Consider the following 17,661-nt stretch of genomic DNA (forward strand, 5'->3'; position numbering starts at 1 on the left):
TGTTGTGATCGTGGTATTCACTGACCTTTGGGAAGTATTTTGACATGTACATGGGTACCTTGGTCAAGTTTCAAGTTTCAAGTTTCTTTAATAGTTGTCATACAGAAGTACAGAATACTTTTATACAAAATGCTTCTTACTGTTACGCTCCAGAGACTGTGCTAGACAAGATAAGTATCAAATAACATAGTATAGCATGTAAATTAGAAGTAGAAAATGAGGTCACAGTGTTCAGTATAGACATATGTACAATGTTCGATGCAGAATAGACGTAACTGAGTTACCATATAATATACAATACTATGCAGTGTACTAATATACAATACTATACAGTGCAAAGCAGAAATGGGATGAGGTACAATTTAGGTACAATTTACAGTAAGGTGTACGAGTTGTAGTGCAATCCTTTATCAATAAATATAAAGTGTGTGGAGTGGGTGCTACAGTGTGTTTGTTTAAAGTGAGTGTGTGCGTGTGGATGTGTGTGCTATGTGCATTTGATGGTTGTTGTGTAGTGTTCATTGTTCGTTGAGCAGCCTGATGGCCTGGGGATAGGGTCGTGTAGTGTATCTTGTAGACCAGGCCCATTGCAAGTTGCTGTACTCTGTCGTCTACTCTAAGCCACCCTAGGTTGTCAAAGTGGGCAGGGGTGAGGTGGGTTCTAGGAGTCAGGTCAAGCAGTAGTCTGACTAGTTTGTTTTGAGATGTTTGTAATTTGGTTTTTAGTGCCTTTGAGGTGCTTTGGTACCATGAGGTGCAAGCATAGTACCCTTGAATGAGTGCTCCTGCCAGAGTCTTCAGGGTATTCTTGTTTACCAGAGAGGAGATCCGGTACAAGAATCTAGTTCGTTGGTTGACTTATTTTATTACATTGGATGCCATTTTGTCACAGGAAAGATTTGCCTCTAGGATGGAACCCAGGTAGGTAATTTCATCTTTCCTTGTGACAATATTGTCACCCACTGTAACTGAGAAGCCGTCGGTCTTGCTGAGTTTGTTATTTGAACCGAAGAGAATGGACTCTGTTTTGCCCATGTGTAATGATAGTTTGTTATCCTTAATAGTTTTGTTATTTTGAGCACATTTATCATATTGAAACATTCATTATCTTAACATTAATGTGGCTGGCCAGTGGCCAAATCTCTGCTGAGAAACATTGGCCGTGGAAGGTGCTAATTTGGTAGAACCAGACGTCATAGATTAGCTCTAGCCTCACTACATTTTGAAGAACTACAACAATGGAATTTCCTGATACCTCAATTTTCTTGCAATCTGTTTCCCAATCCAGGTAACATAGTAACCAGAAGTCCATGCTCATCCGTTATGTTTGGTAGCATGGTGTTGTCTGACGCCTGGCCGTTTCTGCTGTTTAGTCCTTTGTAAAGCAGGAAGCCGGAGCATGTGCCGTAATTTAGGGCTCTATCTTTGGCCTGATGATACCGTGTACTGTAGCTGGATGTGAGATAATTGTTCTACTTTTCTAAATAGAAGAGAGACCCAGAGTGGAATTCCCCTTTAAAGAAGATCTCTTGATTTTCTGGACTCTTTTTGTATCACAAACAGTACTGTAATTGCAAATCTGGTATGTCATAAATGTATAGATGTAGCAGTACTGTCTATCTGTATGTCATGTATGTCATATATGTTACGATGAATTGAAAATGGGGGACCCTGATGTAAACAAGACGAAAGTCTTTCTCTGGTCTGCATCCCCTTAACAATTGTATGTATTGAGCTGTACTGTACCCATTCTGCAATCTGTTAATAAAGTTTTCAATCAATCAATCAAGCCTGGCAACTACGCCAAGATGGCATAGAACTTTCCTAGATTTAATGTAATAAAAAAAGTAAATAATGAGGTGTTATTGTCTCAATGACTGTAATCCTTGGCAATCATTTCAAATCAAATTGCAGAGCTCACTGAGTCGGTGGAGAACCAATATCCTTCCAGTGGTCTTTGAATAAAAGATGCTCCCTCTGTCCAATTCCAGGCTTCTTCATTGAAATCTCAGCGATGTTTTCCAATTATTTCGTCAGTGTGTTAGAAATTAAGATCAATGGTTTCCAACTATGTGCTTTAAAAAAAAAATAAGGCAACAATAAAACCTTCATTACACACATTAATACAGTAATACAAAACATATTACGGGGGAATCTATTTTGCCATGAGCCTGTTCCAACATTCACATCAAGAATGCTTAAATCTTGTGTTAACAGAACACGCTCTAGCTCCCAGTCAAGATCACAATTGACTCCCTTTTGGTCATTGTTTTATATTGTTTTGCATTTTTCCTTCTCTTGGCTATAAGTGACAAATCTGTTACTCACAGATCACAGTTCTGAGAATTCCTGAATAAATAATGACGAATATGGTCTGTATACTGTAATTATACATTGAGTTAATTATAGTGTATATTGTTTACACTGCCTTTTTATTCTATTTTTACTTCTCCACTGTACTATAATTCTGTGACCTGGACCTGTATGTCTTCTACTACCGGTACCTCCCCTCCCCCCTCCCCCATGCTGCTATGATGCCTGAATTTCCCCAAGGGGATCAATAAAGGAATATCTTATCTTATTATAAGTAGGGACAGCTGTGCTTTAAGTTCAATAGCCAGATATTCAAATTATGTGAAATCTCCCATGTCAATGTCACTAGATTTAATGATGTGGATAAAATGGCGGCTAGTCCTCCTCCCTTCTTATCTTTTCTGACTGATTGATAATATTTATACTAGTTTACAGTATATGTATGAAATCAAATGTATGTACATTATTGGCTCACAGCGGGGCTTCAGTTAACTGACAGGATTAATGTACTGCATGGCCATTAAGTTGGACGGTAACTCATTTCTCATATCTCTGATTTAGCCTTTCTTAGAAAGTCGAGTGCCAAGTAATTAACCTAAATGAAATGTATGTGTCCAGGCACAAAAAGCCTGCCAGACCCCCTTTGGTCCTCTTTGGCGAAGCACTCCACAAAGGTTGCTCCAATAACAACGCAAAGACTGAAGGCTGTCTAAGGGTAAAGGTGAGCTTTGAATATTTCATCTGAAATTAGATTTATGTAAATGCAAAACGGGTGTCAAACGCTCTGCGAGGCTGTTTATTCATCAAGTAAATTGCCTGATATAAGCAAATGAATGATGGCACATGCTCTGGCGGTCTACATGCACTCCTACCGTAGAGGCCAGATGATTGATATGCTCTGTCCCTCTTCATTTGATTAACTTCTGTTACTAGTTTTGAATAACCTACACACTTCCACTCTTTTATTTTTCTTTCTCCTGAAATGTCCACAAATGTTATCAGATATGAGAATAGAAAGGATTTGATTAATACTTTATAATTTGACATTTCATAAAGTGGCGTAATCTATTGTTGTGACAAGCAAGACCTTTCAGAGGTCTGTGGCTGCAGTAGCCAAGATGATCAGTGAATCCGTGCACGTCTCGCTACTTTGCGAGGGCTGAGAGCTGTCCAGTGATGAAGTCACTGCATCCGCCGGGGCCCTTATGCAAGTCTTTTGTGTGGACGTTGAGAGTCAGCACTTTTATAAACTGCACAAGAGAATTGCTCCCAATTGAAACGGAAAAAATGGCAGGGTTTGATAGAAAATGATTCAAGTACTTACAGTACTTTGTACATTAATTAACTGAAAAGGTTTGTGTCAGGGTATTGTCTCTCAAAATAGTGCATTTGATTTGGTTCAAATCAGAACTGAAGCTTCTGGGTTGAAGTGTTTAATTTGCTTGCTTTGGTGGTAACTGAACTCTGCCTACTTAAAGATCCCCTCCGGATGTATTTTAAACCCTTAAAAGATCTTCTATATTGAATAACAATTAATTTAAGTATAGATTTTCCAACACCTGGAATTCTAAGTCGGCAGCTTCTATTCTTTCTTCATTTGAATACATTTTCCAGCACCCTTTCTTCCCTTGTATTATTGAGCACAGTTTTCGGTGGGTATAGCAACACACCAAATATGAAATCACAATGGCTACTATCTCTACTCCCAAGAGTAAACTACTTTTACAAACTTGGCAGTATAATAGGTAAGCAGTGTTTCTGGCTCCACAAAAACACAGATAAATCATTCATCAAAGCTAATCCATTGCTTTTGTCCCCCTTCTGACATCACCAAGGGTTTATTTTTCCTCCGTCTCCAGTCCCCAGCCAATACTTTTTTCCCAGTCCCTATATAACATTTCACATCCATATAAATACTAGGCAGTAACCCATTATCCCTTTAAGATATCCTTTAGCCGTTGTTCTCAGGGCACCCGTGTGTACAGACAGACATCTGAAGCAGAGAGGGGCAATCACACTTGTATGCGTTTTACAAAAAGGTCACACCTAAAAATGGACTATTCTTTTTTCAACATAAGAAATGCCTTTATTCACAGGACTTTAGGATTCACAGAGTTAGATCTTCTGTTCATCCACCATGTACAATTACATTGTGAAAAAAACAACGTCATCATGAGAAGACTATATGAACATCACTGAAGACATTACATGTGAGCCTTGCGTGTTCATTTCAGGGTCTTTTGGTGAAGTTGGCCAATCAGCAACGTCGGATCTTGTCATAATCTTCACCTAAAATGCTTTTTATAAACCTAACCCTAACCTCATTGGAGACCTAAGAAGATTTGCCCAACTAGGGAATTGGTGAGGGGGGGGCATGCTTCATTTCCATCTATTGAGATAAAGGATGCCACATTTAAATCCCTGCACTGAATAGATGTGCAATAGAACACAAGTCAACTATTTGATTTGGGACGTTTCTGATGGGGAGTTTCATCCCCATCAGAGTCAATGAATAATAGCTAGTAGCTTGGAGTCAGCGTCTGAATTGTAGGAGAAAAACCCCTTCCAAACACATCCTGATGTTTACGTTGTGTTCTGGTGCCCCAGCAGACGAGCGAACCGATGATTTGTAGGGCCCTTCGTCACATGGATATTCTCCCAACCGCATCGGCTTCTGGCCCTAATGAGGCCTGTTTCAAAAACACAGCTTAGAGCTCAGAGCTGGAGAGTCCTTGATCTCCTAGCACATCAGAACCTCCCTGTGATCGCTTGCATCAAAAGTGTAGAGATGCTCCAAGAGCACCCAAAGCCCTGGATGGAGCCAAGTCTCCTCTGTGATATGCTTGTTGTGGCGTTGCTGGAGGGAGTCTGTATTCAATCTGATGCATGTGTCTTTTGTTTTTAGTTTTTTTGTCAGTCTGCTAGTGGTACGATAAGAGTCTTAGCATCTGTGTGACATGATACACGGTTTTCTCAGATATGTATGTGAATAATCCTTTAAGGGATGAGCATGTTGGAACGAACAGATTTACATATATTTTAACTGTAATATATAAGTAACTGAATGTCTATCATAAAGATTTATATCAGCTTAAAAAGTTCTATTTCACAAATGGAAAGGTGGCTAAACTGAGTTTAGGTGGATTCACTATTACCCCCAGTTACTGTGTACTATTATTGAACCAGAACTAGGCCTGGTGTATGTAGTGGGCAAGGACAGTGCTTTCTTGATCAGTCACAACCCAAATACACACTGATCTGGTGTTAAATGTACTGTATAAATACACTGTGATTAAACTCTTTAATTATAATGAAGATGATGCCAGGGTAGATATTAGTGTTTTCATTTCACTATTTTATCTAAGTCATGTCATTTTAAATACTTAAAATTGTGACATTTCAGGAAAAATTGAGTGGATGGAAATCCACAAGTTGCATGCGGTAATAAAGGCGAAGGTATATAACTATGTTTAACTTTCCCAGATGGAATGACAGGGCAGAAAATAGGCCTGTCAAGGTGACTGACACATTCCATTTCTATGTATAATTCACAGCAAACAACCGCACCCGGATAGCTCTATAACCTTTCCGGAAATGAAGATCCCTCTCATTTTAAAATGACACACAATCTTTTAAATATATATTTTACTCTCTTTCTCCAAATTGGTCAAACCTGGCTTATAGGAACAAGAACCAAGTACAATTAAATACACAAGGCTAAAAAAAACTGCAAATTCTGTTTTCACCACAAAGTGGGATGAATTCTATTACATACAAAGTCAAAGTAAACAGAGAATGAGAAGGCAATCACTTTTTCTTTACTTCTCAATACTGGTTGTCTCTACGCTAAATAGGCATAGCAGTTAAACACACATCAGGAAAGACACCACCAGACATCTCCCAGACTGGCACCTCAGAATGTTGACCGTCTGACAGCAGTGCAACAGTGCCATCTACGGCGGCATAGCAAATGAGCCTGTTCATCCGTGACATGATCTAACTATAGACTCAAAAAACTCCCATCATTATCGAGGGCATGAAGAATGGTTTGTCCATATTAGTAAAACGAGTGTTTCTGTGCCTGAGAAAAGGTAATGACATAGAGAGGTGCATGTAATGTGCTGGAACCCCATTATGTCTCAGCAACACATCTTAATAATCTCTGGGCATTGTCCCTTTGCGCAAAAAGGATGTTCACCCTGACCAGGCTTTATGAAAAGCTGCTATTAAAAGGGGAACTACACCCAATTTCAGAATTCATACAAGAAATTCCTCTGGTCTAAGATGGTACAAAAGTACTAGATTGCTAAAACTGAAACTTGCGATGTCACCAAGTATAAAGTCTGAAGATGCTCCATAGACAATGAATTGAGAAAAACTTTGAGTTGATAGGTACATGTTCTGTTTCAGACCTAAGCTCACTACTATAGAATAAAGCTCATTTGGATGATAAAATAAGAAAACAAACTAACATTCTGTTGGTCCATAAAATCAGTCTCCCATTCATTATCAATGGAGCAGCTCCAGACTTTATACTTGATGACATCACAAGTTTGATTCTCACTTCTCTGGTTTCTGGCTTTGGGAGAGAGTAGCTCATGTTCACACATATTGACTTATGGGAATAACATATTAGAAATAAAAATGTGAGTGGTGTACCCCTTTAACCCCTCATATATTACGGTGACTATCCTTTTTTTTCATCAAGTATGGAAATGTGATAAGCTCTGAGGTGATTCAGGGCAACCATGTGCAGTAATGAAGTATACAACTTGGCAATTTGCATGCTGTGATAGGTTGAGAGAAACGTAGTCGTCATTCACTTATTACCAAGGTCAATATGAGATACTCCCGTTGATTCGTTGATGTTCTTCAGAATTCTAAAACAGTAAGGATTGTGTAGGCCAGAGAAATTGCTTTTACAGCACAATGCAAAAAGGTCTCATGCATAGTTTATTGGACCAGTGGTGAGAGACAAGAGCAGGACATCGGTTATCAGTGTGAATAACAAACTCACATGTACAGTATAGGCCTTTAACACTTCAGATGAGAGTGCTGCCTCCCTCAAATACAAAAAATAGGTAAAAAGTACAAACTGCAGCCTCACACCATATTGTATAAAACTTGTACCAAAAAAAATTCCTTATTTCAGCCCTAAAGCCTGCTGTAATTCATCTTTCATGTATGACTTTCATAGGGGAATAGAAGTCCATTAGGCTGTAGCAGGTGTGTTTCAGCAAGCCTGGAAAACCACCCCACCAAAGCTATATCTTTAACGAGAAAATCGACCATAAAACTTGACAGTATGCTCTTCAAGTGATTTATATAGAAAATGCTAGAAATCAGAGCATCAAGACTTGAATTTGTGATGTCATTAAGTGACACCTTTTGGAGTTGGTTCAATTAATTAGTGACCGACTTTGTGGGAACCCATAGAAAAGCTAAAAATGTTTTGTCCAAGACAGAAATAAATCTCAAATTCAACTCAGGAGAAACAACTATAGCTGAGCAAATAATTTGGTATGACTATGAGCAAGCTATCTTTAAATTATCTAATTCTTTACATAATCTAAAGTATAATTTAGTTATCTTTTAGATACTGTATCTGTATGATAATGAGAACACAAGATTGAAGTGACATTTCAAGGAGGCCTCAGTGTGAATGTTTTATGTCTCCTAGAACTTTAGGGGACATGTGAGACAAAATTGAGAGCTCAATGGCTTCTCAGAAGACTCTCGATAAGAAAGGCACATCCCAATGCCAAATAGGTTGGGTGCTGGATCAGAACACACCTTGTAGAGTTGAATAGAGAGATCCACACACTAGCTAGCTCCTGTGTAAAGGACTTGTATTTTCTGCTGTGGCATTTGAAGCTCAAGGCTCTCACTAGTTGGCGTGCAGATCTCAGATCATTGTCAAATGGTCTCAAACAAGGGGTGGCTACGTGGCGTAGTGGGCAAGGCGCTCGCCACGAATGCAGAGACGCTGGGCTTGCCTGTTCGAGCCCAGCGCTCCACATTGCTTTCAGTTTAGCTGGTCGTTCATACTAATACACATTGGCCGTATTAGGGGGTGGGAAACTGATGGGTGGGGATCGGGCGTTGTGGACAGCGACTCCTACAGGTCGGTTGGTGCGCCTGCGCAGTAGAATCAGGAAGTGTCGGGGGCAGCGTGAGCCTCCCACGCGTTACTCCTCGCCACTGAGAGATCGAGCAGCGCAGGTGAAAAGATGCGACTGCTGTTACCTCAAGTACCGGAGGGGACTTGTGCTATGTATGACTTAGTCCACATTGCAGCCGGCTTGTGGGAGGCAAGAAACAGCGTTCGTGACAGGGGAGGGTTGAATTGGATGATACGAAATTGGGATGGGAGAAAATATAGAAAATGGGAGAAAAAGTGGATAAAAAAAAATTGTCTCTAACAAGGATCTTTAGGGGCCTTTAGGAGCAATAATTCAGATATCGTGAGCATAAAGTAATGTCTACTCCTGAGGAGGAGTACAGAGCCCTGGTGGAGAGCTTCGTGGGGTGGAGCGACAGCAACCACCTCCAACTCAACACCAGTAAGACCAAGGAGCTGGTGGTGGACTTCCGGAGGGGCAAGAAGAGGCCCCCCCCGATTCCCATCTCCATCCGAGGGGTGGATGTGGAGATGGTGGACTCATACAAGTTCCTTGGGGTACACCTGAACAATAAACTGGACTGGTCGGACAACACAGAGGCCCTCTACAGGAAGGGACAGAGCAGGCTGTTCTTCCTGAGGAGACTCAGGTCCTTCAATGTGTGCAACAAACTGCTGCAGTCTTTTTACCAGTCTGTTGTGGCCAGCATCCTCTTCTATGCTGTGGCATGCTGGGGAGGCTACATCAACTCAAGGGACACCAACAAGCTCAACAAGCTGGTGAGGAAGGCTAGCTCCGTGGTGGGAGTCGAGCTACCTAGACTTGAGGTGATGGTAGAGAGGGGGATGATAAGGAAGCTGGATGCCATCATGGAGAACCCCTACCACCCCCTCTACGACGAGCTAGTCAAGATGAGAAGCTCGTTCAGCCACAGACTCATCCCCCCCCGACACTCAACTAACCGCCTCGGACAGTCCTTCATACCAGCGGCCATCAGGCTCCACAACAGTGGGCAGCGACTAGCAGCCTCCAGGCCCCACAACAGGGGGCAGCGACAGCGACTGCTACCAGACATTGACCTGGGACTTATAGGAACCCAAGGGGGACAAAGTAGACTACCCTGGTACTTTGATTAATGTGAATGAATGAATGAATGAAAACTTTATTTAACAGATTGCAGAATGGGTACAATACAGTACGGCTCAATACATACAATTGTTAAGGGGATGCAGACCTGAGAAAGACGTTTGTCTTGTTTCCATCAGGGTCCCCCATTTTCAATTCATATAGACATTTATGACATACACAACATACATGACATTTATGGCATAGGGACATATAGGTATTTAGTACTGATACATTTGTGACATAGGCGGTATTCAAATATACAGTACTGTTACCCCTAGATCCTGACAGAGTATATACATATGATGGGGAGGGGACTGTACATTAGGAGGGGGTGGGTGGGTGGGAGGGAAATATACATACAGCGGGGAGGGAATATATACATGCGGTGGGGAGGAGACTGTCTATTAGGAGGTGGTGGGGGTTTTGGGCATTTACGGTGGCCAGTTTCGAATTGCAGCCTCCCGTAGGTGCTCTTTAAGGGCGGTTTTGAATGTGGGCAGGGATTCACATTCCTTTACAGCTTTGGGTAGGGCGTTCCACATTGTTGTGGCATAATTGCGAAACGTGTTTAGTCCCTTGTTTGAGCCGAATCTGGGTTTAACATGATTTGTTGAGCTTCCTCTGGTGTAGTGGTTGTGGTATTCACTGACCTTTGGGAAGTATTTTGACATGTACATGGGCACCCCGGTCGTATCTTGTAGACCAGGCCCATTGCAAGTTGCTGTACTCTGTCGTCTACTCTAAGCCATCCTAGGTTGGCAAAGTGGGCAGGGGTGAGGTGGGTTCTGGGGTTCAGGTCAAGTAGTAGTCTGACCAGTTTGTTTTGTGATGTTTGTAATTTTGTTTTAAGCGCCTTTGAGGTGCTTTGGTACCATGAGGTGCACGCATAGTCATAGTACCCTTGAATGAGTGCTCCTGCCAGAGTCTTCAGGGTATTCTTGTTTACCAGAGAGGAGATCCGGTACAAGAATCTAGTTCGTTGGTTGACTTTTTTTATTACATTGGATGCCATTTTGTCACAGGAAAGATTTGCCTCTAGGATGGAACCCAGGTAGGTAATTTCGTCTTTCCTTGTGACAATATTGTCACCCACTGTAACTGAGAATCCGTCGGTCTTGCTGAGTTTGTTATTTGAACCGAAGAGAATGGACTCTGTTTTGCCCATGTGTAATGATAGTTTGTTATCAGCGAGCCATATGCAGATTTTGCCTAGTTCCGTGCTGAGGGTTTTTTCAACCTGCAATTTGTTCTTGTCAGAGACCAGCAGGGCTGAGTCGTCCGCAAACAGGAAGATAGTAAATTATAACACTACCTCATGCATACTGCACCTTATGTGACACTGTGAATAATGTGAATATTCCTCAGCTAGTCAGATAGTAAATTATATTGACCATATTGATCAAATTGTTTACACTGCCTGTGTTGTCTTTTACTACCTGTATACTGTGTTGTTTTACTACCTGTACCCCTCCCCCCCATGCTGCTATGATGCCTGAATTTCCCCAAGGGGATCAATAAAGGAATATCTTATCTTATCTTAAATCAGAAGCCCCCAATAAGCAACAACATTTTCCTTATTTGAGCCATTACATGAGTTATATTAAATGTAGGGTGTACAGCTAGGAATCTGAAAATGTACCGCAGTACATCACCATGGTGGGTATAGGGCAGGGTGGCAGCCTTCTTTTTTCATAATCTTTTACCATTATTGAAAAATGTTGTAGTTATTTTCTGCTGATGTAGTGTATCGAATAACAGGGCTGTACATTATTTGCACATAGCACGAGTGCTATAGAGTTTTATAGTTTTGTAGCACAGGCCAAAAACGTGTAGTACGAGTATAAAACATGTCTAAAATATCTAAAAACAACCACAAGTAGTGCAGTTCATCACTTAAACAATGGTCATCTCCGCAAACGACAAATAGTAAATTCATGATGACAAGTGGAGAACGGAGCAACTTAACCAGGCAGTTTCTCCCCTCCTCCATTTTCTATTAATATATTTAACATTTTAAGCATTTTATGAGCAAGCAAAATTCGTTAGATTGGACATTTGATTTGATTAGTCATATCAAGCGGAGAACGGAGCAATTTAACAACCCTCAGCACTGGGCAGTGTCTCCCCTCCCCTTTACTAGAGACGAAAAGTACCCTGGTGTAACCATCTGTATGTGACTGACGAAGGACAATAATGTTGCATACAGGGCAAACAAAATCCCATAATGGTAAAATTGCATACATTATTTGGCAAGGGTTTCTTGCAGGCTCCTTTTGGGTGTTTGGCTTGTTTCTTATTTGATTTAAAACTAGAAAATAATTTTGTCATCATCAGACATCCCAGATAGTTAGCCTGCTCAACTTGCTAATAAAAATGTTCGCTACGAATTGTGGCTTTTTACATACAGCTCTCCAACACAGAGACACAGGCAGACATGACGGTAAATACAAACCGGTTTATTGAAGAGAGTGGCAAGATGTAACAAGCCAGGAGCAGATACTGTAGAATGTTGTCATGACGAAGGCTCTCCTCAGTTTGTGTGAGGACTGAGGAGGACTGATTTAACCTGGGCTCACTGATTACCTCAATGTGCAACAGGCGCACAGCCATACCTGCTCCCAGGTCTGATTAGCTTGACCCAGGGCAGGTGCGGCTGCCCAAACAGGCCATCCCCACACCACAATAGCCTAAGCATAAATCCTTTGGATTTTCCCAGTAAAACTGTCCCAAGTCCTTTACATAGAAATCAGTCCACAGGCAACCAAGAAAGTCGGGGAAAATCTAATTATTTTTGATTGATTGATTGAAAACTTTATTAACAGATTGCAGAATGGGTGCAATACAGTACGGCTCAATACAAACAACTGCTAAGCCTAAGGGTGCTTTCCCAGTCACCATTCGGGGTCGAATCAGAGCCGCATCGCACCCAAAAAGGGTGTGTCCGTCCTAGTGAGAACGCTCCCCCCCGTCCCCGGGGACGCTGATTCGCTCCAAACCTGGACCGCTGAAATAGGTGGTCTCGGGTGCGCGCCGGTGGGAGCGGGGGCCGTGGTGTACAAGCTTGTACCAAAACACGGGAGAGGCTTCTGTATCAACTTGCTGACACACACAACGTCATTACTGTAATGCTTTCATGCTTGCTTGAATTTTGGGCAGATAAAAACATACAGCAACAACTGGACAATACCCACAAAAACTATATTTATGGGCAATTTGGCGAGTTCAGAGAACTTCGAAATATATGAGATATAAAGCCCCTGGCTTGCACATCGCAGTCACGGAAGGGGCTAAAGACTTCCCTCGCTCGCATTAAGCCTGGCAACTTTTTTTGCCATTGCTATGTCTACTATACTTTCTTGTTCGAATGCATTTATTTCTATAGACCAGTGGTGCCCAACCAGTCGGCCGTGATCGACCGGTAGATCAATGACATTCAATATAATTGATACGAGCAATGTTACTAGTAATAGGCTAAGCTAACTAGCGTTAGCCGTTAGCTTAGCGTTAGCGTTAACCCTGGAAAACGCTCAAAAGCGGACTCCACAACACCAGTTCCATTCGTGAGAAAAGGGGGTGGGTTATATTGACATGGCTTGACAACAGAGGTTCAAATATAACTTCATATTTATTGGTTATTTGTTTCTTTTATATCAGCATCCAGTCAATATAAAGCCCCTGGCTTGCACATCGCAGTCACGGAAGGGGCTAAAGACTTCCCTCGCTCGCATTAAGCCTGGCAACTTTTTTTGCCATTGCTATGTCTACTATACTTTCTTGTTCGAATGCATTTATTTCTATAGACCAGTGGTGCCCAACCAGTCGGCCGTGATCGACCGGTAGATCAATGACATTCAATATAATTGATGCGAGCAATGTTACTAGTAATAGGCTAAGCTAACTAGCGTTAGCCGTTAGCTTAGCGTTAGCGTTAACCCTGGAAAACGCTCAAAAGCGGACTCCACAACACCAGTTCCATTCGTGAGAAAAGGGGGTGGGTTATATTGACAAGGCTTGACAACAGAGGTTCAAATATAACTTCATATTTATTGGTTATTTGTTTCTTTTATATAAGCATCCAGTCTCCACCACCGTGTGTTAAACTCTTCCTTCCTGTGTTGACGTTCGAACGTGACATCGCCTACGGCAAGCTTACACGCAAAACGCAAACCGTAAACAGAACCCGGAGCGAACCAAGACTGAAGTGTGTACACAAACTAGAGGGGGGAGAGGGGGGGGGAGTTCGCACCCAAGGACAGAACGAGGATGGAACGGAGCTGATTCAACCCCGATGGTGAGTGAGAAAGCACCCTAAGAGGATGCAGACCAGAAAAATACTTTCGTCTTGTTTACAGGGTCCTCCATTTTCAATTCATCAAGATATTTATGACATACAAGACATACAAATATACAGTACTGTTTAAGAAAAAGAGATAATAAAAAAATATATACAGTACATTCAAATGGGAAGAAACTGTACATTGGAGCGGGTTCAGTGGATGGGTGTGCGGGGGTAGGGGATTTGGACATTTACCGGGCCAGTTTCTAATTGCAGGCACCCGTATGTGCTCTTTGAGAGGGTAGGGATTCACATTATTTTACGGCTAGGTCTTTCCACATTATTGTGGCACAATTGCGAAACGTGTTTAGTCCCTTGTTTGAGCCGAATCTGGGTTGAACATGATTTGTGGAACACCCTCTGGTGTTGTGGTCGTGGAATTCACTGACCTTTGGGAAGTATTTTTTATTTTAAGTTATGTTACTGTAACGGAGGTACCGCAGTCTATCCACAGTCACGGGTACAAGTAGTGACGTGGCTGTGGACGTTAAGCGGTACTGCAAGTAAACTCACTCCCCAGAGGCATCCAGACCAAGTAGCAAGAGGTGAGTTCACCTCTTGGTACAGTGGTCTGTGATGTTGCCCCCGGTGCGGGAGACCGGGGTTCAACTCCCACTCAGGGCAATCCCTTAACAGGGGTCGAATCGAAACAAACACAACGCAGTAAGATCACACCGGCTACATTACAATTCGTTCACACATTGGCAATAGAAATCCATTAATATACATGTAAATGTTTTCCCATCCTGCAATTTAGTTGTTATGCCAATTCCCCCCTGGTCGTTGGGCTGCCCTACTGTCGGTCTGGGGAGGGTGTAGACTCCCACATGCCTCCTCCAATACATGTGGAGTTGCCAGCCGCTTCTTTTCACCAGCTAGGACTTTCACTGGACATTCATGCTATCGCCCCCAAAATCCCATCTCTGCTGAACATGTGCCCCGACCGACCAGTAGAAGTTGCTATTGCAATGACCAGAGTTTTACCCCACCAGCCACCACCTTTACACAATTCTGTTGCAAGGACTAACCAAGCCCTATACTTAGGCCCCGTTAGGATTGTATTGTTTATTCCCCTGTTGTATATTTCTATTAAATCTGGTTTATTTATCTTCTGTTTCCTGTGTCTGTCTGTCCCGGGGTACTGCCACTTTTGACCACTTGGTTCGACCGTAACAGATTTTTTCATATTGACAAATTGAAACTGAGCTGTATAGTGGGCTATAATATAAATAATTATATTCTAGGGTGGATTTTCGCTTTGAAAGGCATACATTTTGCAATGTGTGTTGCCTGCCATATAACCTTCCCTCTACACTGACCACACAGCTTTTACAGTCATTTTCATGAACCCTGCTTTATGACACTCATAAGGCCACCGTCATTCAGGATCATAATATGTTTGTGTGAGAGGCATAAAGCATATATATAATGTGCCATATGTCATTTAATAAACTTTATAGATTGATTGAAAATTGTATTAACAGATTGCAGAATACAGTACAGCTCAATACACAAGGAAGAGTAAGTGTCAGACATCCATTGGATTTAAGTATGGGGGGACTAATAAGAGTGCTAATGGTTAACTTCCTGTACTGATGCCATTAGGTTAAATTATCTGTACAATCCTCACCTCTGCACTGTTCTCCATTGGAAAGATTAGAATTCCCAACACAATGGACCTCATGCAAGAACCGTGTGCGGAGACGTCATTATCTGTATCTGTATATTCGGATAGGAAGACCAGTGGGAGTGGTTTATACCGGGACATTTAAATCAGAATCAGAAAGGTCTTTATTGCCAAGTATAGTTTTCACATACAAGGAATTTGCTTTGGTCATTTTCGGTGCTTTATACATGTTACATACAACATACAATAACGGACAGATAATAAAAATTAAAAGGTGGAATAAAATAAAATGGGATATAAACTAAATTAAATAGGAGCACAATAGAATATAGTATAATTATGAGTAAAAACGTTAAATAAGAAGCTGTACACTGTGGTCAAGTATATACACTAATTCTAATAAAATAACAATACAGTGGGATGGGATATTTAGCAGGGCTGTGCAATTGGGCAGTTACAGGTATGTGCAAAAAGTATGAACAGTGAAGTATGAACAAGTATGTTTTGATTGTATATACAAGTATTTAGTCCAGTAGGGGTGTGTTAATGTAACACAGTGGGGGGGTGTCAGTGAGGGTCCTGAGCCTTGTTGATGAGGCTCACTGTAGAGAGGAAGAAACTGTTCTTGTGGTGTGAAGTTTTGGCCAATATCTTAAAAAATATTGACATGAAAACCATGTTTATATCGCACGGTTCGAACAAACCTCAATGTTATTGCCATACAATACAACGTATATTGTGTCTTTACCTTTCTGTGAACGTCTAGGAAAAAAACTTGTCGCAATCCGGTAAAAAATGGCGGAGCTATGGACATTATACAAAAGTAACTGTACTTACAGTATATTTCATTCACAGTCTTTGCTGCCCTGTAACAGGCGCCTGGTGGTACTAAATCCATAGACAGATCCATAGATGTATGGCTTGGCCATAATAAGGTCATTTATAGGCCTGATATTCTATATTCATATTTCAAATTGCAAGGCAAAATTCAATATTGTATCTACCAAAACCCCTGTAAATCATCTGCCCTTTGTTCATTTGCTTAGACTTTTACACTCTATCTCAAGAAGGTGCTGAATGAGCTCAGATTTTTCACTTTTGGTCAATGTTAGCATGGTGCTATTCACCATCAAAGATGGGGTGGGGAAAGATGAAACTATTCTCCTTTGGTTCATTACAATTTACTCAAGCATAGTAACAGTCACAATATTTCGGACACTGGGAATACATTCCCTGAGGTCCATAGATGTCCGTAGATACCAAGAACATGCACATGGACCTTGTAGAAGTGGAGCAATCTTCCATTAACTTTTTAGGCAAATGTTCTGAAAATATGACTAGGGCTTTAAGCATCGGACCACAGCACATTCGCCCTCGTCTGTCGGCTGTCTTTTTTTTTTCGATCAATCAACACACGTTTGAAACCTAAAATGCCCGCTGTTTGATTTGACACCCTACTTGACCTATTACGTGCTTCCAATCTTGGTTATAAGACCAAACAGCCAACGAGAGTCAGTTTAGAAAAAGTTACCACGTCCGGTTTCGTCTCCTGGTGAACGGACCAGTCACCTCTGACGGTGAAAACGATTGACCATTTTTGTAGCCAATGCTATTCTGGACATGACGATATCTTACATGAGGGATGTTTACTATGATGAAGTGAGAGAAGAAGAAGAAGAATAAATGAGAATACCCGCTCGACGTCGCCTCCATGTGAAAATGCATTGGTCCAGATGGCCATTTTGGATAAGCATACCGATACACACATTAGAAAAACATGTGCACAAATCTTCTGTGGTATTGTTACCAACTTTGGACCTGTACTAGATAAGACTTCAGGCTATGGACCCATTGTGTTTTCCAGCTCATACCTCTCAGCTGGAACTCTTTTGCAGGCATCTGTTTGCTAAATAATTCAGACGTAAGTAAAAAAAAAAAAAAAATATATATATATATATATAATAATAATAATAATAATAATAATAATAATAATAATAATAATAATAATAATAATAATAATAATAATAATAATAATAATAATAATAATAATAATAATAATAATAATAATAATAATAATAATAATAATAATAATAATAATAATTCAGTGTTTTCAAACCTCTGTAAATCTATTACAG

Source organism: Notolepis coatsorum (genome assembly GCF_963971535.1).
Source record: "Notolepis coatsorum genome assembly, chromosome: 1".
NCBI classification, from domain to species: domain Eukaryota; kingdom Metazoa; phylum Chordata; class Actinopteri; order Aulopiformes; family Paralepididae; genus Notolepis; species Notolepis coatsorum.